Source organism: Thamnophis sirtalis, unplaced genomic scaffold (genome assembly GCF_051295495.1).
Source record: "Thamnophis sirtalis isolate CommonGarterSnake01/CBP01778 unplaced genomic scaffold, rThaSir2_p1.2 scaffold_13, whole genome shotgun sequence".
Classification (NCBI taxonomy): domain Eukaryota; kingdom Metazoa; phylum Chordata; class Lepidosauria; order Squamata; family Natricidae; genus Thamnophis; species Thamnophis sirtalis.
Window position 1 is genome coordinate 20,798,269 of NW_028261393.1, and position 25,017 is coordinate 20,823,285.

Here is a 25,017-nt window from a genome sequence, read left to right on the forward strand (position 1 = left end):
CTAGGGATTCAAACCGCTGAACTGTCGACCTTCTGATTGACCAGCTCAACATCTTAGCCACTGAGCCATCACATCCCTATAGAGGAGTAGAGGATTACAATCTGAAATCCAGTTGCTGTTCAATCACTTTGGAGAGGGAGATGGGTGGCATATAAATTTAATAATAATTAAAATGAATTAAAACCCACGAAAGAATAAATACTTAATTCCCAGGATAAATCATTAGAAATTAAGCCCTCTTCTGGTCACCCATAAAAACACACCTCCCATCTTCCTTAGCCAAAGGCTAAGGTACAGGGTTGGTAAAAAAAAATAGAATAGCCAAAATGTTTAGAAATTTAGCACCAAATTGTTAGAAATGTGATTATGAATCAGGCACATACTACCATATGTGGTGGTTGTACCCAAAAACAAAAGAATATTGGCGGAAAATTCAAGGTGGCTGATAGAGATAACTGAAGAGGAAATAGAATTCAAACCAAAGCTATTTCTTTTGGGAATCATAAATGATAAACACAACAAGGGGGTAATCTACTTAATAGTACATAGACCAAGAATGGTCTTTGCCCAAAATTGGAAAAACAGGGAAATTCCACAAGAAGAGGAAGTAATTAGGAAAATTCTGATTTGTGCTGAAATGGATAAATTGACATGGGAATTGAAGAACAAAGACAAATCAGAATATTATAAGATCTGGGATAAATTTTATTGATGGTTAGAACAAGAAAGGAAAGACGCAAAATAAGCAATGGCTAAAATATGTAGAATGGAGATTAGAATTATGCATGAAATTATAACAGTGAAAATGTATAAGACAAGAACAAAGCCACATGGATGGAAATACGATATAGACCAATTGTAAATAAGCCTGGTGGTTATAATATTTAACTTTGTATTCTAGTATGTATGGCAAAGATATTGCCAGGACGGTTACACTGTGTCCAATGTTTTAATGTGTGTTTAATAAAAAGCTTTAAAAAAAACTTTACAAAGTAGGACAAATTTGGATCCATCGAGAACAGGTTGATTCTGGATAACACCAGGCAAGCTGAATTCCTTTCGCTCTTCTATTCAGTAAGAAGATCTTGCAGACTGATCTTCTCCCTTTCAAGGAGCTTCCTCTTTATCCTGATAGCTGTGGTGAATTTGAGTCCAGGAAAGGTAAATCATTTGCATACGGCTTCATTTGTAAGACAGAGGGAAAAAAACCCAAATAAGAAAGAGATGTATTTTACTAAATGTCACAGTATAAGTTATCTTCTACACATCTGGAAAGCTTAAGGCCGTGTCCATTTTTTGTATGCAGGGCACCAAATAAAAGGCTTAAGTTACCAGAAAGCGAATTCCAGATTAATGTTGAGCAAAACTTTCAAATAGTAAAAACGGTTCAGCCATGAAACCAGCGTCCAAGAGAGAATGTGGGCTTCCCTTGCTGTTGTCCTCTAACAGCTGGATAAGTTACTTGTCAAGAAGTTTAGGAAGAAGGATTTAACTAGCCTTGTTTCCATTTGGAAATCACATCTGGACTTTCTTTCTTTCCATCTTTTTCAATTTTTGTTTGCATTTATATTTATCTTGTAATAAGCTTTAATTAAAAATGATTACTATCTTATAATAAGCTTTACTGTAATTTAGAAAAAATTAAAAATCTACCTCCCTGTCTTTTGTAATGGGTTGGATTAGATGACCTGGAGATTGGACCAAGATCAGTTAAGTGTATTTACACAAGGCATTTAAAAAGCACATTTAACCACCTCTCTTATGAACCTAGTGGCTACTCTGTGTGTGAGTGAGTCAGTGAGTGTGTGTGTGTGTGTGTTTGTGTGTGCGTGTTTGCCTTCAAGTCCGTCTTTACTTCTGACAGCTGCCTGGACTAGCAAGGTTTCTCTGAAGTGGTTTGCCCTTGACTCCCTCCCAGGGCTTAGAGACAGTGACTGGCCCAAGGTCACCCAACTGGCTTTGTCCCTAAGGCAGGACTAGAACTCACAGTCTCTAAAGACAAAACTGCTTTGCCTTTAAAAACATGTTTCTCCTTTTCTCATCCAGGGAAATATAATATTCTGCCTTTTTCATATTTCCTAAAATATGTCATTCTTTTAGGAGAAGGACGGGTGGGTGCTACCTTCCTACAAATACTGCATCCAGTTTTGGTCATCCCAATAGAAAAAAGATGTTGAGATTTTGGAAAAAGTTCAGAAAACAACAATAAAGTTGATTATTTATTTATTTATTAACCACATTTATATGCCGCCCAATCCCGAAGGACTCCGGGCGGCTTACAAAAATAAAGAGAAACAAAAACACATAACGAAACACATAACAACAAAAAAAAAACGGGTTAGGGTGCTAGAAGCTACCTATAACGTACGAAGAATGATTGAAGGGACTGGGTATGTCTAGACCTGTGATGGCAAACCTTTTTGTAAATGTGTGCCAAAATTGTGCGTGTGCATAACTGCCCTCACTGCCCACCTGTGCATGCGTGTGTGACTCCCCCAGTGCATGCGTGCATGGACATCCCCCCACATGGGGGGGAGTTTTTGCCCTCCCCAGGCTCCGGAGGCTTTCTTGAAGCCTGGGGAGGGCGAAAATGGCCTCCCCCAGCCCTCTGGAAGGCCAAATATCAGCTGGCCAGCACAAGCATGCACGCTGGAGCTGATGGCTCACGTTCTGGCAGATATGATTCCATGTGCCACCTGTGGCATGTGTGTCATATGTTCACCATCATGAGTCTAGTCTAATGAAAAGGAGGACCAGGGATGACATGATTGCAGTCTTCCAATATTTGAAGGACTGCCGCAAGGAAGAGGGGTCCAACCTATTTACCAAAGCACCTGTAGGCAGGACAATAAAAACAATGGGTGGAAACTAATCATGGGGAGAGAAACAACCTAGAACTAAGGAGAAAATTCCTAACAGTGCGAACAATTAATCAGTGGAACAAACTTGCCTTCAGAAGTTGTGGACTCTCCATTACTGGATGCTTTTAAGATGAGGCTGGATAGCCATTCGTCAGAAATAGTACAGATTTTCTGTGTCAGTAGGGGGTCGGACTAGATGACCCTGAAGGTCCCTTCCAGCTGTTACTGTAACTATGGTGGATTAAACATTGAAGGAGAAACATTGAAGGAGTTCATGGTCGCCGAAAATTTGGTAGCACTGGAGGCAAGGTGGCTTTAAACTGACATATTTAAGTTTTAGTTGGACTGGAAGGCGATCAAACCACTCAGTCTTAGAGGAGATCAACCCTGACTGCTCTTTAGAAGGCCAGATCCTGAAGAGGAAACTCAAATACTTTGGCCACCTAATGAGAAGGAAGGACTCACTGGAGAAGAGCCTCATGATGGGAACGATGGAGGGCAAAAGAAGAAGGGGATGACAGAGAGTGAGGTGGCTGGATGGAGTCACTAAAGCAGTCAGCGTGAGCTTAAGTAAACTCCAGAGGATGGTGAAGAACAGGGAGGCCTGGAGGAACGTTGTCCATGGGGTCGTGATGGGTCGGACACAACTTTGCGACTAACAACAACAACAACAATTAGTTGGAAAATGAGTTGCCAAACAGGGGAAGGTTTAGATGAAGTCTCTTCCAGATGTGAATAATGGGAATCTTGGGGGTTTGATGGACCAGCACAATTCTGTTGTGTTCTGTTGTGTCAGCCAAAACTGACACACACACACACACACACACATACACACTCCCACTCCCACCATCTTATATATCAAAATTGACATGGGAAAAAACCAGCCAGGGATCAAATCTCTTGCAACGTCGATTGGGTGGGCAACCAACTTACACCCATTCTCCCCTGAGCGATGCAGCAACTTTGAAGGCACCCCTCCTTATCACAACAATGGTAATCCTTTGAAGTTAAAACCTCAAGCTTTGTTTATTGCCAAAGAAAGGGGAAAAAAACACCAGTCGCCTGTGAATGCGTTCTTCTCCTCTTGATGGGCAAGCCGCAAATACAGGCACGAAGGGCTGTTTGCAAAACACATTTCAGATTGGGCTTGTTCACACTTGTGGTCGAGGGATGCTTTAATCCTTGCTAATTTGCACAACTTAATGAGGTGTGAATTAACCCTTGCTATCTACCCCTCTGAACTTCAAGGAGAGTTTGGGCGGCGTCACTCCCACACCTTCCCAGTCATCAGAGATGGACAGATGGAGGCATGTTAAGGATTGAAAACAGCATCTATGGTCCAGTTGGTTGTTGAACCACCTTCCATGCAAACCCGTGCATTGTGAGCACACAGCTCAAGCAGTTACCGGTTGCCTCAAATTACAACAGTGTGTTTCATGACAAAATTACAACAGCACTGAAAAAAGTGACCATTTTTCACACTTACGACCATTGCAGCATCCTCACATTCATGTGATCAAAATTTGGACAGTTGGCAACTGACTTGTATGCAGGGGTGGGATTCAGCCGGTTCAGACCAGTTTGGGCGAACTGTATGCTAATTTTGCATCTAGTTTGCTGAACCGGTAGCTGGAAGGACTGGCTCACCCCTCCCAGAAGTCTTCACGCAGCCCATTCATCATGTAAGTTCAGGGCCTGTACAGAGGCTTTGGGAGGGTGAAAAATGGGCCTCCCAGAAGTTCTGGAAGTCCAGAAATGAGCCTGTTTCCAACTTCTGGAGCCCTGGGGGGGCGTTTTTCCCCTCCCGAAGGCTCAGAGAAAGCCTCTGGAGCCTGGGGAGGGTGAAACACACACACACACACCACTGTGTTGCAGGAGGCCAAGTAGGCCACACACCACATGGCCAAGCCCACACAGCAACCAGGCAGAGAACTTTAAAATTTTCAATCCCACTCCTGCATACATATGATGGTTGCAATGCCCTGGGGTCATGGGATCCAGCTTTTGCAACTTTCTGAGAAGCAAAGTCAAGGGGGAAGCCAGATTTACTTAACAACCCTTCTTTAATTTGAATTTAATTTCATTTCGTAGTATGAGGTGCAATGACAATAAAGTAAACTTAAACTTACTGACTGAACAACTGCGGTGATTCATTTAACAACTGTGGCAAAAAAGGTCGTAAAGTGGGGCAAAACTCAACTATCTCTCTTAACAACAGAAAGGTTGGGCTCAATTGTGGTCAGAAGTCGAGGACTACCTGTACCATCTTTGGCATTTACAAACCGGTGGAAGCTTCGTTCATTTTTAATTATGGGTTCGGTTTAGTAGCACTGGGTGTTGTGTGACACTAAGACATGAATCTGAGAAAGCAGGTTAATTCCGTACAGGCGGTCCTTGAGCTACAACCACAACTGAGACCAGAATTTCTGTTGCTAAGCAAAGTGGTTGTTAAGAGAGTGGTGCTTGATTTTACAACCTTTTTTTTGCCATGTTGCTAAGCGAATCACTGCCTTTAACTGAATCAAATAGTTGGTTCTGAAGCTGGGAAGTTGCAAATGGTGATTATGTGAGGATGCCCCAACTATAGTAAATACAGAGTAGTTGGCAAGCACCCAGATTTTGATCGGGTGACTATGAGGATTGCTATGACAATTATAAGTGTGAAGACTTTTTTTTGGTTGTAATTTCATTGCTCAACAAATGGCTGTAAATTGAGGGTTACTTAAAGGTAAATGTTCCCCTCATACATATGTGCTAGTCGTTCCTGACTCTAGGGGGTGGTGCTCATCTCCGTTTCAAAGCCGAAGAGCCAGCGCTGTCTGAAGACGTCTCCGTGGTCATGTGGCCGGCATGACTAAATGCTGAAGGTGCACGGGACACTGTTACCTTCCCACCAAAGGTGGTTCCTATTTTTGTACTTGCATTTTCTACATGCTTTTGAACTGTTAGGTTGGCAGAAACTGGGACAAGTAACAGGAACTCACTCCATTATGCAGCACTAGGGATCCGAACTGCCGACCTTTCTGATCAACAAGCTCAGCGTCTTAGCCATTGAACCACTGCACCCACAACTAATATGAGGATTACTTAGAGATATACAAAAGATGTAGGAAACACAATTCATCTACTGTATATGGAAGGTGAATTGTCTTCAAATTCTACATGCGATTCACTGTTCTTAAACCATGATGCTACTCGGGCTGTTTTAGCTGGTGGCAGAGCTACAGCCAAACATTCGGAGATTGTGGATGGTAACCTCTAAGCTCAGAGCGTTGTGAGAAACTTGTGATCTAGGTTTACAGTTATTTTTGTTTTCAAACTGATCAAGCTTGCACAGGTAAAACATGAAGCAAAGCCAAAGGTGAGTCTTAATTGATAGCTAACCAAGCGTGTCTAGCCCTCTGCCAAAACCAGCAGCGCTGTGATTGGCAGATGGGTCCCCATCAGCTGATGGCTTCCAGCAGAGCGTATGGTAGTACGCCCATAATCCTTGGAGTGTCTGTAGAACCATTCATGTCAAATTCTGTACTTTTATTATTGTTACATCATTTATTCATTAAACATGAAACTCAGTCAACTGAATATTTAAAAATGTACCACAAATACCATTGACTGGTGCTAATGGTTGATATGAGTTGCTACCAGCGTCCTAGGTATCAACCAAGTATCTTCTTAAAATGTACGATGTTCCTAGTAGGACAGTTTTTTCGCTGGTGTTATTGCAGGAAGCTGCAGTTTCTTGGTGTATTTTATAAAATTCTTGGACATGGGCCCAAGTGGCCTGATAACAATGGGTATTGCTGTTACATGTTTCATCCATAATCATGTAGTTTCGATGGCTGGGGCACTATCTTTTGTGATTTTCCCAGTTCTTTTTCTTCGACTCTGGCGTCTCCTGGTACAATGGTATCAATAAATTGTACGTTTCAATTTTTGACAACTGTGCTATCTGGATAAAGGATGATCCGTCTATATTTGAAAGTCCTACAAGAGCTTCACCTTCTCCTTTTCAACTTTTTCCACTTTATGTTCCCATGACTTTTCGGATACAGGTAAGTCGTATTTTTTACATAATGCCCAGTGGATTAGTTTAGCAACTCGATCCTGTCTTGCTTTGTAATCAGTTTGCACAATTTCGCTGCACTCAAATATTAAATGTGAAACAGTTTCGATGTTATTATTGCAAAGTCGACAGTTTGGATTGTCGGTAGTTTTTTGCATCTTCGCTTTCATAGCATTAGTTTGTAGTGCTTGTTCTTGGTCAAAGAGTGTTAAATCTTCTGTTTCTTTCTTGATGGTTTACATCTTAAGCCATGCTTAATTAAATAATAATTATAATAATTATAATAATAATAACAACAACAACAACAATTTCAATCTCTATTATTTTTGATGTCTAATCTTTATTTTCTATTATTTTTTTATCTCTAATCTTTCAAAGCGAACTATGTGATTATGTATAACACCATGCTAGAAACCAGGATCCTGACTGTGAGTTCTAGTTCTGACTGGCACAAAGCCAGCTAGGTGATTTCGGGCCAGTCATTCTCTCTCAGCCTTAGGAAGAAGAAGGCAATTGCAACCCACCTGTGAGTTGCCTAGAAAACAGCATAGGCTAGTCCAGGCAATTGCCAGCAGTGTACACTGACTTGAAGGCACACACTTAAATATGCACACCCAGACACACACAAGCTTTTCAAAATGGAAGCTTTCTTGGGTGGTAAAAGAAAAAAAAAGAGCTCGGGAGGTACAACGAGGCCAAGGAGAGAGCGGAAATCACTTACCTAGTTTCTTCTGGATGATACACTGATTTATGACTTGGTTGGCCAACATGTGCCTTTGGGCACTCACCTTTGTCTTGAGAAACTCTCTCTCTGGAGAGGATGACCAATTGGTGATAGGCACCCAAGAAGGTGGAGCTGAAGGAGGAGGAAAAACAATTACTCCCAAGCTGATTCAGAGAAGTCATACCTACTTCATACTTCTCACAAAATCTGCCAGAGGGAAGAAGAAAGAAGATTTTTCTCTTTCATCTAATTGGGTTTGTTTTTGTCCTGCTGTTCCTGTTGACATGGGGTGAATTGCGTTAGCAGCTCAGTTAGAAGGAAGCTGGCACAGAAAGACTCTAAAGTTACATCTGCCTGACTCACTAGAGTGAGGAGGCAGGATATGTGTTATGGCTTCTCTCTTTTAAGGAGCTCCCCCTAGTGGGACCGAGAAAAAGGACTTTCTCCGTGGCGGCTCCTTCCCTATAGAACAGGGGTGGCCAGGATGGGCGTGGCCAGTTCAATGTCACTCGTACTGGGGATGTCTGTGGTGGCCTGAGCGCTCTGCCAGATAAAACAGGATCCCAAGTTCCATTTTTGTCTGTGATGGCCTCCTGCAACCCTCTGCCAGCAAAAATGGAGGTCAGGAGGGCCTCTGTTTTCAGTGGCAGAGGCAACACGGGCCACTCCTTTGCTGTTCCAGGGTGGCCCTGCAGGCCAAATCTAAAGGAGGCCTTCAAAAATTTCAGCAATAGGTTCTCTGCCCAGTTGCTGGGTGGCCATGGGCGTGGCCATGGTGGCCATGACCATGTTGATCTCCTGCACCATGGCAGGGGGGCGTTTTTGCCTTCCCCAGGCTCCGGAGGTGAAAACTGCCTCCTCCGTGCTCCAGAGGCCTTCAGGAACTTCCAGGAGGCCCATTTTTTTCCCATCCCTGAGCCTCCGTGTGGGCCCTGCACTTACCTCGCATCCAAAAAGGGGTGGGTGGAGACTCGGATGCTGGGAGGAGAAGGATGGGGTGGGGTGGGTGGGGCCAGCCAGTGATTAGATTTGGAGCTTTTCTGAACTAGCCATAATGTTAGCTATGGGTTCTCCTGAACCTGGGTGAACCCCTACCAGCCCACCCCTGGCCAGATCTAAGTACCCCATGGGCTGGATCTGGCCCCTGGGCTCGAGTTTGACACTCCTGCTGTAGAACACCATCGCTGAAGAAATAAGATTGGCCCTCACCTTGGTTCTCTTTTGAAAGGCCCTGAAGATATGGCTTTGCCAGTTGGCCTGGGCATCCTAGGATGATATAGAGCCCATCAAGTGGTTGGTGTGATCATTGTCACCAGGGGGTGGGCGGGTGGGGGAGTTTATTGGCTTTCATATTGGGGTTTTATTTTTGTAAGCCTCATTTTATTAATAAATAAATAAAGGCAGGGCACCCTTTCCCCTGTTTGCATAGTAAAAAGGGCTGCTGGATGAAAAATCCGGTCCAGTTCCAAGCCGGGAGAGAAAAAGCTGGATAAAATGGAGGCATAACATTTATTTTATTTTATTATTTTATTTTATTATTTTATTTTATTTTATTTATTTATTTGTTTATTTATTTATTTTATTTTATTATTTTATTTTATTATTTTATTTTATTATTTTATTTTATTATTTTATTATTTTATTTTATTATTTTATTTTATTATTTTATTTTTTATTATTTATTTTATTATTCATTATTTATTTTATTTATTATTTTATTTATTTTATTTATTTTATTTATTTTATTTATTTTATTTATTTTATTTATTTTATTTATTTTATTTATTTTATTTATTTTATTATTTATTTTATTTATTTTATTATTTATTTTATTTATTTTATTTATTTCATTTTATTTATTTCATTTATTTCATTTATTTATTTATTATTTCATTTATTTTATTTATTATTTTATTTATTTCATTTATTTCATTTATTTATTTATTTATTTTATTTATTTTATTTATTTTATTTATTTTATTTATTTTATTTATTTTATTTATTTTATTTATTTTATTTATTTTATTTATTTTATTTATTTTATTTATTATTTGATTATTTGATTATTTGATTATTTGATTATTTGATTTTGTATTATTATTTATTTATTTTATTATTTTTATTATTTTTTTATTTTTTATTATTTTATTATTTTATTTTTTTATTATTTTATTTTATTATTATTTTATTATTTTATTATTTTATTATTTTATTATTTTATTATTTTATTATTTTATTATTTTATTATTTTATTATTTTATTATTTTATTATTTTATTATTTTATTATTTTATTATTTTATTATTTTATTATTTTATTATTTTATTATTTTATTATTTTATTATTTTATTATTTTATTATTTTATTTTTTTATTTTTTTATTTTTTTATTTTTTTATTTTTTTATTTTTTTTATTTTTTATTATTTATTTTTATTATTTATTTTTTATTATTTATTTTTTATTATATTATTTTTTATTATATTATTTTATTTTTTATTTTATCTTATCTTATTTATTATTATTTTTTATATTATATTATTTTATTACAGGTGTTAGAGTGCTTCAGGCTACTTCAGCTGACTGCTAGTTGCAGTTTGGCCTTTCGAATCTCACCAGGCTCAAAGTTGACTCAGCCTCCCATCCTTCCGAGGTGGGTTAAATGAGGACCCCGATTGTTGGGGGCAAGAGGCTGACTCTGTAAACTGCTTAGAGAGGACTGTAAAAAGCACTGTGAAGCAGTATATAAGTACTATTGCTATTTTCCTTCCTCCCTCCCTCCCTCCCTTCCTTCCTCCCTTCCTTCCTTGCCTGCAGTTAGAATGCAATACTGCAGGCTACTTGCCTGCAATTTGGCAGGTCAAATCTCACCCGGCTCAAGGTTGACTTAGCCTTCCATCCTTCCAAGGTCGGCAGGTTGTTGGGAGCAAGAGGCTGACTCTGTAAACCGCTTACAGACGGCTGTGAAAGTACTATGAAGGAGTATATAAGTCTAAGTGTTAATTCTATTATTTTGTTTTACTTTATTTTTTGATATAGCTTGCAGTCGCCCTGAACTGACTCGTGACTTTTGCTTGGTGACATACCCAAAGGTGCTTTGCTGCCAAAGCTTTTTCTGAAACTCGGAGACAGAATATTGAACTTGGCATGGAAACCAATCTGTGCTCTCCACTGCATGAAGATTGTGTTGCAGTGTGGAGCCAATATCAACAGCAAATAACATAACTTCCCCCCTCCGTTTTATTATGTTTTTATAAATCCTGATACATTTTATGTTGTTATACAATGTGGTTAAAGTTTAGTAACATTCTATTATACTGTATTTACTCAGCTTAGTATATTGAGAACAGAGAAAAGTAAAAAGTCTGTGTTTGTGTGTGTGTGTGTGTCTGTCTGTCTGTGAGTGTGTCTGTGTGTGTCTCTGTGTGTCTCTGTCTCCCCCTCCCTCTTGTTAACGAAGGAAATCTATAGCTAAATGATCACATTGAATAAGAATTAAAATACCAGAAAAGCAATAGAAAAAAGAAAATAAAAAAGGACTATTGAATTTCTAACTTCCTAACTTTGTATATTTGCTCATTCACCATATTTCCAGATACACAGGCCCACTTTGAAACCAACATTGTCATGTTGTTGCATGGTGTATTATATGTATAGGAACCATTCTTGCTTCCATTTATTTAATGCTTGCATTCTATTGTGCACATATACTGTTAATTTTGCCATTGCTGTGTACTTTCCCATTTTAAGCTCCCAAACACTCTAATTTTAGACACTCTCTGATTGAATGCTGCCTCCATAGGTAGTTTGTGCTACCAATCAATTAACCAACATATGGGGGAAGGAAATATGGTATACGAGAGAAAAGCCATTATTTTGGGGATACCTCCGTAGAAATGCAAACCACACCCTTTAAGTATACCCGCTCGACACCTACAGAGAAATGCAGGAAAGGTTTGCTTTGTCCAGCAGTAGTAAGAAAAAATGCTGTGTAGGGGGGGAAATATTTCACAGTTTCCATGTTGCAATGGAGGTTAAAGGGGGAATTAGAGAAAGGTTGATGGTCCTATCCAGCGTCAGCCTGTTTGTGAATGAATGCAGCTGAAGGGCTGGGTTTGCAAGGTGTTGCAAGGCCAATAGTGACATTTAAAGGCTGTTTAGAGGTAAAGAACAAAAGTGTTAAAGTTAATCATTCACTTAAGTTCATAGAAAGAGATATTTGGGAGGCAGCCTGTTAGGCATCTCTGTCCATCAACTGCTGACCACATTTCTCTGCTGTTGTAAAATTGGGCCAACCCAAGCCTACAGAAGCAAGGAGCAAAAATATGCAATAAATGGAATTCCTGGATCCAAATGCAGGCATTTTTATGAATCAGGGTGAAGAGGCTGTTACTGTTGCAATGAAATAGGTCAGGGGTGTCAAACTCTAAGCCTGTGGCTGGATCAGGCCTGTGGGGTGCTTAGATCTGGACCACAGAGCCAGAGTGAAAACAGTGAAGGGCTGCCCACGGTGCCACTGTCAGCTAAATTGGCATACCCCATTTTCTGCCACAATGGCCTTCTGCAACCCTTTGCCACAGAAAATGGGCACCCCCCTCCCCAGGCTCCAGTTTTGCAGGCAGAGGGCTCTCAAAACAAACTAAAAACAAAATAAAAGGAGAAATCTTTCCCCTTTTGCATTTGAGCATGCAAGAAGGGACAAGAAAGGAGAAAGACCAAGAAAAAGATAGGAAGAGAACAAGGAAGGAAAAATAAGGAAAGAGAAGGAAGAGGGAAGGAAGGAAGGAAGGAAGATTATATTGAGAGTGAGAGAGGATCTCAGGGAAGTTCTGCATTAGCACTTGGCCACCACAGGTGCCCCCAACACGAGTCCCATCATGCCCACCACGGCCATACCACCCACCCATCCTGGCCCTCCAAGGTCAAACACAAGCCTTATGCAGCCCTCAATGAAATTGAATTTGACACCCCTGATGTCCTCTTCGGGATCTGGCCTTCTAAAGAGCAGTCAGGGTTGATCTCCTCTAGGGCTGACTGGTTGGATTGCCTTGCAGTCCAAAGGACTCGCAGGAGTCTTCTCGTTTTGAGATACTCAGGCATTTTACCCAGGGTCTCTAAAGATGAGAAGTTTCATTATTCTTCTTAATTCACAGAAATAAGAAATTATTTAAGGTTAACTTATTATTATTTTTTATAGTTTACCGAAACACCATGGGATCGGGGGGGATTTTAGTTTATTTTTCCATCAGGGCAAGCCATTATTTTCCAGTGAGTAAGCAGGTAAGGTTGGTGCAGCAGAGAAATTCATTCTCACCCACCTTTTTCAGGTGCTGAGATGCTATTGGGCCCTACTAAGTGACTGACACACCTTGGTTGATTCAGTTGCTCACTGGATCTGGTAAACAGGCCTAAAGAATAAAAAACACATCCAGTCTTAATGAAGACCAAAAGAAACAATATTCCAGCAGAATTGGGGTGAGGGAGGAGAAATTTATTTTCTCAGATTCCAAAGAAACCTTCCCTGGTTTGTCCTAAATAAATCTGGGGAACAAAATAAACTGCAAAGACATACAGGTAGTTCTCAAACTTATAAAGTTTTTATATGTGCTAGTTGTGCCTAACTCTAGGGGCCAGTGCTCATCTCCATTTCAAAGCTGAAGAGCCAACGCCGTCCGAAGACGTCTCTGTGGTCATGTGGCCGGCATGATTAAACACCGAAGGAGCACAGAATGCTGTTACCTTCCCACCAAAGGTGGTCCCTATTTTTCTACTTGCATTTTTGCATGAACTGCTAGGTTGGCAGAAGCTGGGACAAGTAACGGGAGCTCACTCCATTACATGGCGCTAGGGATTCGAACTGCCATCAGCTGACCTTGCTGATTGACAAGCTCAGTATCTTAGCCACTGGATATTTGCATGGAGGTAAAACAAGTCAGGTTTTACCTCACCCAACAGTATCTTCAGGGACAAAGGTCAAAAAAAGTCAAGATAGCAGCCACAGTCCCACAATGGGTGCCCTACTTCTTTTGGCAGGGGTTGCATAGAAACAAGGGCTGGGCCAGGGCTCCAGTTGGATGCTGGTAGATGTAATTTTTTTGGTTCCACCACAAAACCGCGTTCGACTAAAGGGCGCTCGACGAAACCGCATAGCTGACATCATCACAGTGCGACAACAGCCGGAGAAAAAAGCACGCTGTAAACGCTAAAGCTAAAATTAACCCCTAAACCTAAACCTAACCCCCCTAAACCTAATCCTAAACCTAACCCTAACCCTTAACCTAACGCTAAACCTAATCCTAACCCTTAACCTAACCCTAAACCTAACCCTAACCCTTAACCTAACCCTAACCCTAACCCTAACCCTAACCCTAACCCTAAACCTAACCCTTAACCTAACCCTAACCCTAAACCTAACCCTAAACCTAACCCTAAACCTAACCCTAAACCTAACCCTTACCTTAACTTGAATCGGCTTGCTTTCAAAGCGCTAGTTAAAGCGCCCTTTTTTCTCCGCGGTCGCTGTTGTCGCCCTGCTGATGACGTCAGCGACGCAGTTTAATCGGGCGCGCTTTAGTGGAGCGCGGTTTTGTCGTGCCATGATTTTTTTGACTCTCCTCCATGCGGACACCTCTATGCTGGACACCACAATCAACCCATGGAACAGAAGTTGCTTTCGGAAGTTGTGGAAGCTTCGTCACCGGAAGCTTTCAAGAAGAGAATGGACTGCCGTCCGCCAGAAATGGTGTAGGCAGGGTCTCCTGCTTGGATGGGGGGATTGGACTAGATGGCCTACAACTCTGTTAATCTGTTAAAAAACAGTCCCAGATTCTCACAACCAGCCAAGCCTAACATTAATTTTATCTACTAGCCTAAGACTCTGCCTCCACCCTCTTTCTCTCTCTTTATTTATAGGAGATGATTTATTAAGGAAACATTTTAAAAGGCCAGTGCATGGGCGTCTGCAGCAGATTCCTGCTTTTGTCAAAATGACAAATTCAAAGTGCTGCCCCACAAGCACTTGCAAGTCAAAAGGGGTGGGGCTAGTGACGCAACGACACAAATGCTGCTGCCGTCATTCGGCCTCCTGTTGTGGATGCTCTAGGAGCCAACTCATAAGATTTGCCTCTTTAAACTGGGCCAAATAAACAGCTACAAAAATCTTCCTCAACTTGGAGTGGGAAGAGTCCAACATATCTTTATCTGGTGGCTGAAACAAAAATATTGTTGATTTTGTTGATATTTAAGTCTATTTCATTCCAAGCACTGCAGACCATGATTACTCCAGGAAAGGTAAATTGAGTTTAAGCAATTGCTATAGAAAAGTGCTTGCTGACTGATAGTAATAGCACTTAGACTTATATACCACTCAGAGATCCTATTCAGCAGGTACTGACCAGTTCTGGAGAACCGGTAGTGAAAATTTTAAGTAGTTCAGCGAATCAGTAAATACCACCTCTGACTGGCCCCGCCCCCATCTATTCTCTGCCTCCCGAGTCCCAGCTGATTGGGAGGGAATGGGGATTTTGCAGTATCCTTCCCCTGCCACACCCACCAAGCACACTCACCAAGCATGCCCACCACGCCATACCCACAGAGCTGGTAGTAAAAAAAATTGAATCCCACCACTGATACTGCTTCACAGTGCTTTACAGCCCTCTCTAAGCAGTTTACAGAGTCAGTGTCTTGCCCCCAACAATCTGGGTTCTCATTTTACTGATCTCGGAAGGATGGAAGATGAGTCAACCTTGAGCCAGTGAGATAGCCTTCAGGGGTCTCCAAACTTGGCAACTTTAAAACTTCTGGACTTCAATTCCCAGAATTCCTCAACCAGCTTATTCCTAGATAATTTTCTCTCCCCCACCCCCACCAGAAGAAAAATTAAATCTCAGCAGCATATCAGGTTGGCCAGTCACTCTCTCTCAGAGCAACTCACCCTATAGTGTTGTTGTGGTTGTGGGAAAATAGGAGGAGGAAGGAGCATTAAGTACATCCACTGCCTTGAGTTATTTATAAAAATAATAAAGATGGGATTTAAAAAAAAAATCTAAAAAAACAAATAAAGACATAATATGACAAATGAGTACATAAGGAAAATTGACTGTTCTGATGCTTGGTATTATTCCACATTAGTTAAAATAACCATCAAATCTGGAGATTGCTCTGTTAGGTTATTCTAACTTATTCTTTTGCTTTGGATGATTTCAGAAAATAATAAATGAAATTGTTCTACAAACTGTATTCAAAGGATAAGAAGCATCATCTATAACTGCAGCCTTGATCTATTTTCTTTCCTTCCTTCCTTCCTTCCTTCCTTCCTTCCTTCCTTCATTTCTTTCTTTCTTTCCTCATTTCTTTCTTCTTTCCTTCCTCATTCCCTCCCTCCCTTTTTTTCTTTTTTCCTCCCTCCTTCCTTTTTTTCTTTCCTTCCTTCCTTTTTTCTTTCCTTCTTTTTTTCTTTTTTTCTTTTTTTCTTTCTTTCTTTCTTTCTTTCTTTCTTTCTTTCCTTCCTTCCTTCCTTCCTTCCTTCCTTCCTTCCTTTCCTCCCCTGGCCCTGGACTCTTCCCTCTCAGGAGGCTTCACCTGGCTTTCCTTTCCAAGGACAATTAGGGGTTAATAAAGCCCCTTCAAAGGACGAGCTGGAAAGAATGTCAGCCTGGGATCTCCAAGATGGGGAGCTAATCCCAGGCGCTTTCCATAAGGGAAAAAGGCCTCCTGGCTGTCTGGAGACAGGGCGTGGGGGTTTCTCCCAAAGCCCTCTTGTCTCTCACCTGGATGCAGAGACATACCTGGGGGTGGGGGAGGAGGAGGAAGGTTGCTAGCATAAGCCTTAGGGCTGTTTTGACAGAGATTCTTTGGCTAAATGTTCATGGCCAACAGGGACGGTGAATGTTGCACTGCTGTGAAAAGCAGATGGTGCGATAAGGAACTCAAACCGAGAGTGACCCTTTGAAGGAAAGGGATGGAAAGGAGGAAAGGAAAGGAGGGAAAAAGGAAAGGAGGAAAGGAAAAAAGGAAATGAAGGGAAATGAAAGTGAAGGGAAGGAAAGGTGGAGAGGAAAGGAGGAAGGGAAAGGAGGAAAGAAGGGAAAGGAAAGGAGGAAAGGAAGGGGGAAAGAAGGGAAGGGAAGGAGGAAAGGAAAGAAGGAAAGGATGGGAGAGGAAAGGAGGAAGGGAAAGGAGGAAAGAAGGGAAAGGAAGGGAAGGAAGGGAAGGGAAAGGAGGAAAGGAAAGGAGGAAGGGAAGGGAAGAAAGAAAGAAAGGAAAGAAGGAAAGGAAATTATGGACAGAGTAGAAAAAAATTGTGATGGGTCCTTGGTGCTTTCTGAGCTTGGTTGTTTTCTTGCAGACGTTACATTACCCAAACTAGGTAACATTATCAGTGCTAGTGACTAGTTTGGGTAATGAAACATTTGCAAGAAAACAACCAAAACCAGGAAGCTCCAAAGACCAAAGTTTCAACCCTGAGCTACAAAACAAAACAAAACAAACAACCCCCCCCCAACCCTACAGGTTCCTTTGGTAAAATGCTAAAATATTTTCCAGAGTGGCTGAGACCCTGCCAAAGAAAGTCAAACAAGTCAAAATGGTGGCCAGCATTGGAACAGCAACGAAAAGCTACTTTTCTAGCATTCGTGTGTCCTGTAATAATGATAAGGTTAAAATTAACAGTGAAAATCTGGTAACTCCACTTGCACAGGAGAGTGTTGGAAGAAATGTCCATCTGGGTTCCGTTCCAAGAAGACTCTGGAAACATGGAAGCTTTTTGGAAAGATGGTTTAACGGTGGGCAGGTCCACGTAGCTTGAGGTCCTGGGCAATCAAGCACATGGGTGAGGGAGAGATGTATACCTCTCTTGGGCTTTGAACTTGCTTCCTGTTCCTGTGGCAAGAAATGTATCCTGATGGGTTGTCAGACTCCCATGGGGCCATGCATTAGGCCTTTGAGTCCCAGGCTTGGTTGAACCTTGCTGGGTGATGCAATCTCCCCAGGTGTCATGTGGTGGGTTCTGTTGCTAGATGGCTTGAGGGCTAATCCTATTATGTCCTGAGGTGAAGGAGGTTTTTTTGTCTTGTAGCAGTGGTGGGTTCCGGATCCCATTCCAATTGGTACGGTTGGAATGGGCCCGGCATCACCCACATGGATGCGCACAGTGCATGTGCACATGTGTTCAGCATGGGCATGTGTTGTAGCTGCAAATGATGCTTTCACAAGCCTCCGCGACGCTTTTGCAAGCCTCCAGCTGCTCGGTGGAATGTCGCGCAGGCACTGTATGCACCTTGCACTTGCGCGGAAGCACCGAAAGCTTTAAAACATGGTAAGGAGTTCGGGTGGACAGGTGGGCCTTCAAGAGCAGTGGTTCCCAAACATGGCAACTTTAAGACTTGTGGACTTCAACTCCCAGAATTCTCCAGCCAGCTCTGCTGGCTGGAGAATTCTGGGAGTTGAAGTCCACAAGTCTTAAAAGTTGCCATGTTTGGGAACCACTGTTCAAGAGCACCGTACCGGAATGATATCCGATGCTCCAGGCAGGCTCTGCTATGCCCGTATCGCAACATACCGCCTGCAACTCACCACTGTCTTGTAGTTAACCAAAATATCTGCTGGGGGCAGGGAGCTGGGGCTGATTTTCTGTCTTAAGATTTCTATTTCTCTTTGAGGGGAAACATTCTGCCTTTTTAATATTTCCTAAAAGAGAAACTCCAGGTCATTTACTTTTCAGAAATTAATGGAATTTTGAAGGCAAACACTGCCACCCAGAGGCATTTTCCCTTCATGGCATCACTAATTACTGGCACAGCAAAGTATGGTAGAGGTTTTCTCTCAAGTTCTCCCATAGAGTCATAAGCTTTGCTCATGGAAAAAGTCTTCCCAAAAAGAAATATATTTATTTAATGTTGCTTATTTATTTGTTAAATGCCACCTATCTTACCATAGGACTACTCTAGGCAGACTACTGCGTTTCCTCAAAAATAAGACAGGGTCATATTTTCTTTTGACTCCTGAAATAAGCCCTTGGCCTTATTTCTGGGGAGGTCTTATTATTTTTGTGGTGCAGGAGGTGGCGAGTGTGGTCACCTAATGGCTGCTGCTGTGTTGCAATGTTTTTGGGGGAGGGTTTATTTTAGCGCATGCGCTCAAAAGTCCGATTGGGCTCAGTATCCGGGGAGGTCTTATTTTCAGAGAAACAGGTATAATACAATAATTTATAATTATGGTAATTATAAAATACAATAATGTACGTATGAAACACTCATTTATATCTTACCTTTCATTTAAGAGTTCAAAGTGCCCTATGGACCACTCTCTCTTTTCTACTGTTCTTAACAGCAAGAAAAAGTTTTGAAGCCCACCCCTGGGTCTGCTTAAACCACTTTCCCCCCAATGCATTGCTCTCTAGATAAACTGAGATTAAATCCTTGGGAACATTTGAAGTGAGGCAATGAACAAATATGGTTCTAGATATTTTCCATAGCTTATTAAGCCTCCTTTAAAAGCAAACAGAAATAAAATAGAAAATTCTGGCTAGCACAAAATATATTGTCTCCATGACTGACTCCTCTCCTGCTTTAGTTGCCTCTGCTTCAAGTCATTGTGGTCTCTGGCTGCCACTCCAAAGCCATGAGTGACAGATCCTACAGATGTGATCCTAAGAAGAAAGCAATCTCTTGGAGAAGCATTGCAGAAAACATCCCTGTTGCAAAAGATATTTGTCCCAGGGGTGAAATCCTCCTGGTTCAACCTGGTTCGGCCGAACCGGCAGGGACGATTGACATCAGTTCTCCAAGCTAGTGGCAAAAATCCCTAGTGGCTCCGCCCACATCTGCCTGGTTGCCCTGTCGCCGCTCACCTCTTCCGGCTGCTCAACCCGCCAACCCAATCCAACCCGCCAACCCAATCCAAACATTAGAGAGCCGAGGTGGCACAGTGGTTAAATGCAGCACTGCAGGGTACTTCAGCTGACTGCAGTTCTGCAGTTCAGCTGTTCAAATCTCACCGGCTCAGGGTTGACTCAGCCTTCCATCCTTCCGAGGTGGGTAAAATAAGGACCCGGATTGTTGTTGGGGGCAATATGCTGACTCTGTAAACCGCTTAGAGAGGGCTGAAAGCCCTATGAAGCGGTATATAAGTCTAACTGCTATTGCTATTGCTATTCTCCCTCCCTTCACAGCAGAGCTGCTGCAGCCTGTCCCTTCAAGGTGGTCCCAGGGAGGGAGGGGGCTGGGGGGTATGATAAAGGAAGCAGCAGTTCTGCTGTGAATGGAGGGAAAAAATGTTTGGATTGTCTCTGCCACAGAATTCAACATTAAATGCAGCCGAGACAATCCAAATGTTTCTCCCTCCGTTCACAGCAGAGCTGCTGCAGCCTGTTCCTTTAAGGTAGACCCAGGGAGGGAGGGAGCCAGCGGAGGACCATAAACGGAGGAGCACCTCTGCTGTGAGTGGACTCATACCCACATTTTTTCCTACCGGGTTCTGTGGGTGTGGCTTGGTGGTGTGGGGGGAGGGGACTGAGTGGGCATGCCCATGAGTGACATTGATCTGGCCACGCCCACTCAGTCACAGGACCCCACCACCAAGCCACGCCCACAGAACTGGTAGTAAAAATAATTGAATTTCACCACTGATTTGCCCCGTGGTTAGGTGTATATGAGGAAAGACCCCTGGCCTGGTCTCAAAACAGAATCAGAAACCAAAAAGATGAGAAATAAAAGAACGATGCAGCCAGCCCCTATTTTTATCGTTTCTCTGCCTTCCTCCTTCTCTCGTCTCTTTCCTTGTGGCTGTTTTCTTTTCGATCAGGAGCCTGGGGGCGAGATTAGCTCAGGTGCTCTGAAAGCTTTTTTGGCTGCAGAGCAAAGGGGAAATGTCACCGCCCAATAAAGGAGGAGCATTCTTTCTTGCACACTCATCAGCACATGTGAGGAAGAGTGGTAGGGTCCACCGTGTGTCTGCAAGCCACCTTTTATTCTGGGTTGGTTGGCTGAACCCACAGTCAATTGGGACTTGGCATCATCCCAAGTTGCAAGCCAAAGAGTTGATAAAGTAGGTAACTGGTTGCTACTTACCAAGTCCTTGCTCATTTAACACAGTCCCTCAAGGATGGCAGGGGTTGTAGGAAAGCCAATTTGATGTAATGGTTAAGGTGCTGTGAATTCTAGTCTGAATTTTGGTGTGAAAGCCAATCTCCAAGAGACTATGAGTTCTAGTCCCACTTTAGGCATGAAAGCCAACTGGATGACTTTGGGCCAATCACCAGGAGACTGTGGGTCAATCCTAAAAGAAATCAGCCTTGACTCTTCTTTGGAAGGACAAATACTGAAGCTGAAGTTCAAATACTTTTACAGGAAGGCAGATCCTAATTAAATTCTGGGGGGAAATATTCTAGCAGTCTGATGGTGACATCAAATTGCTTTGATCGTAATTGTGATTATGAATCGCACAGTCAGCCAGATGTTTGGCATTTTTGTCTACCTATCAAGTCCTTACCAAGGACCTGGGATAGGCAGATCTGGATGTTTGAGGGATGTGACAGACATTGTTGCACGATGTAAGCTGTTCCAAGTAAAGTCGCCTTCTGCAATTGACTAATGGCAAATTTGTCAATGCCAATGGTGTTCAAGTGGTGCACCAGTTGTTTGGGGATTGCACCAAGATGCCTATTACTAATCGGTATGATCCTTGCTTGCCTTTGCCATTGTTGTTCTATTTCTATTTGCAGGTGTTTGTATTTTGTTATCTTCTCCAAATCATCATCATCATCATCATCATCATCATCATCATCATCAATTACATTGTTTAAAGTTCCAAGTTTATTCCTCGTGTTTTTGGAGTGACTTTAACAGGTTCAATACTCAAATGATCTGATTCATGTTATACTTTTTACAGTCCCAAATAAGCTGGTGTATATCCTGACTTTGTTTCACATGTAAAATGTAGAACAACACTTCCAGAAATGCTCAGTATAGCCTTTATTTCCCCTGAAATGTTAAAATGAAGTACTTTACACATTCCCAAATTTAGGCAACTCACCCTCTAGCAGTGTACCTTGTAAGAAAGAGTTGTTTAGAAAATAATTACTTAAATAAAGAAACTAAGCTATTTTATCATATTACAGCTGTTAACATCTACTTGGCGGATGGACGGATGAACTGATGGATGGATGGATGGACAGATGGACAGACAGACGGACAGACAGATAATATATAAATGATATAGATGGATGATAGACAGATCGATTGATAGATTGATTGATGTTAGATAGATAGATAATAGATGATATAGATGGATGATAGATAGATAGATAATAGATAAATAAATAGATAATAGATAATAGATAGATATAGATAGATGATAGATGGATGGATGGATGGATGGATAGATAATTAATAGATAGATATAGATAGATAGATAATAGATGGGTGGGTGGGTGGGTGGGTGGGTAGGTAGGTAGGTAGGTAGATGATAGATAGATAGATAGATAGATAGATAGATAGATAGATAGATAGATAGATAGATAGATAGATAGGTGGATGGATGATAGAGGCTTGGTTTCCCATCACCAAATGTGTCCAAACAGAATGAGGCCAGCCATCTGTTGGGGACACTTCAATTTGGACTGAACAAAGGCTGCATTCGACCGCCGTCCAGCTGCAGGAAAGTTACAAAAGTGTGTGTAGTATGGTGGCGCTCCCAGGCCCCAGGTTGCCTACCATGGCTTACTTACCGGCGGTTGGCCAAGTCCTGCTTGGATCCACTCGTCGGCAACAGAGACTGGGGGGGAAAATAGCCAGGCATCTGGACGGGACTTCCTTTGCCACTTGGAGAACACTTAATTGCTTTGCAAATCGCGTGGGACGAAATTGCCCGTTGGGGTTTACTTAGAAGACAATTGAACTTAAGTCCCTGTCGGGCGGAGAAAAAGAACCGAGGTTGGTAGGAGAGCTTTCCAAGCTGCTCTTTGTAGGAGGGAGAAAAATGCAACAGATTTTAATATTATTATAATTTACTTTTTGTTCTTGGTATCGTTTTTCAAACGGGCTTCCTCCCTGATTCGTGGAATAGCGTCTTTGGTTGGCTGACTGGTGAATGTAAGCATTTTCTGGATTTCCACCTCCCATATTTGATAGGAGGATAGGATAGATAGGGAGAGAGAGAGCGAGAGAACGCTCTAGAATAGACTTTAAACAGTGTGAATAATCTTTATATTGGCCAAGTGTGATTAGACACAAGGAATTTGTCTTTGGTGCCTATGCTCTCAGTGTACATAAAACGACAAGATACATTCATCAAGAATCATAAGGCACAACACTTAATGATTGTCATAGGGTACAATTAAGCAATCAAATCATACTAGGAAACCATCAATATAAATCGTAAAGATACAAGCAACAAAGTTACAGTCCTGCAGTCATAAGTAGGAGGACATGGATGATAGGAACAATGAGAAGACTAATAGTAATAGTAAGGCAGCCTTAGTGAATAGTTTGACAGTGTTAAGGGAATTAGTTGTTTAGCAGAGTGTTGGCGTTGGGGGAAAAACTGTCTTTGTGTCTAGTTCTTCTGGTATGCAGTGCTCTATAGTGTTGTTTTGAGGGTGGGAGTTGAAACAATTTATGTGCAGGATGTGAGGGGTCTGTGGATATTTTCAAAGTCCTCTTTTTGACTCGTGCAATGTACAGGTCTTCAATGGAAGGCAATTGTAATAGAAAAAAGGGGAAGGGGATTGTTATTACAATCCCCTTCCCCTGCCCCCCCCCACATGCAAAGAAAAGAAAGAAAAGATACAATTTTAAACCAACAAGGTATCATAAAAATGCATTGCTGTGATTTTCTCTTTCTCTTCTTGTAACATTTCTTTAATCAGCCCCAAGGCTCCGAAATCCCATAACTTGTGATAATAGATATCCATTACAGGTAGTCCTCAACTTACGACCACAATTGACCCAAAAATTTACGTTGTTGAAAGAGACATTTGTTAAGTGAGTTTTGCCCCGTTTTACGATCATTCTTGCCACAGTGGTTAAAGTGAATCACTGCAGTTGATAACTTAGTAACCCAGTTGTTGAAAGGGGATCATGGGATCTTGGGACACAGCAATGGTCATAACTATGAACCAGTTGCCAACCATCTGTATTTTGATCTCATGATCATGGGGATGCTACAACAGTTGTAAGTATAAAAAATGGTCATAAATCTCTTTTTTCAGTGCCGTCGTAACTTTGAACGGTCACTAAATGAACTGTTGTAAATGGAGGACTATCTGTAATAGGGATTGGGAGTCTCAGAATGCACACATTCTGTGGATATTAATTTATTTATTATCATCCTACCTTTATTCTTTTTTTTATAAATAACTCAAGGTGAAAAACATATCTAACACATCTTCCTCCTCCTATTTTCCGCACAACAACAGCCCTGTAAGGTGGTTTGGGCTGAGAAAGAGAGAGAGAGAGAGACACTGGCCCAAAGTCACCCAATGGTGATGGTCACCCAGAACCGTGAGTTCTATTCCCGACTTAGCCATGAAAGTGGCTTTCGCAGCTAAGGCAGGATCAGAACACACAGACTCCTGCTTTCTAGCCTGCTGCCCTTATCACTAGACCGGTGATGGAGAACGTTCTTCTTATGGCATGCCAAAATTGTCTGTGCGTGCCTCCCCACACCAATTCAGTCTTCCCTGCCCACCTGTGCATTATGTGGATGACACCCCCCCTGCGCATGCACACATGACCCCTTCCCAGTCCCCGGAGGCTTTCCTGAAGCCTGGAAAGGGCGAAAATGGCCTCCCCCAGCCCTTCGGAAGGCCGAAAGCTGGCTGGTGCACACGTGCATGGCAGAGCTGACTGCTGGCATGCCAGCAAATATGGCTCCAAGTGCCACTTGTGGACCAAAGGAAAGGACTCAAAAATTAAGCAATAAGCACTTGGACTTATATACCACTTCACAGTTCTTTCCAGCTCTCTCTAAGTGGTTTACAGAGTCACCCTGGTGGGATTTGAACTGCCAAACTGCAGGCAGCGGACAGGCAGCAGAAGTAGCCTGCAGTAGTGCACTTCAACGACTGCGCCACCGCAGCTCAACTTAATTACCTCTTAAGTTGCCCAGTTCTGGGTGACCATCTGTACGATGCACCATATCATTCCTGACGATTGGAACTTCATATAATAGTCTCTTATTTGGATTAGCTTAGCAACCAGGTGCTAAATTATGTTTAGGCTCCATGATCCTTATTTTCCTCTTACACACATTGAAGGATGTCATACTTCTTTTATCCGATATTTTGTTTGTATTCTGGCCTTAGAGCTGTAATAAATCTGAATTTGACTCTTGACTCCAAGGAGCTGGGCGGTGCCGGGAGAAGCAAGAAGAAA

At 41.8% G+C, this 25,017-nt stretch overlaps 1 long non-coding RNA gene across 1 annotated transcript; it reads right to left on the bottom strand.

The window, feature by feature from the left end:
- Positions 1-818: 818 nt before the first annotated feature.
- On the bottom strand, positions 819-24,859 carry LOC148043095 (uncharacterized). The gene is made up of 3 exons (XR_015698279.1): positions 24,736-24,859; positions 7,646-7,780; positions 819-1,180 (listed from the first exon to the last, which is right to left on the bottom strand). It is a non-coding gene; the product is annotated as an uncharacterized LOC148043095 (long non-coding RNA).
- Between the last annotated feature and the right edge of the window lie 158 nt (positions 24,860-25,017).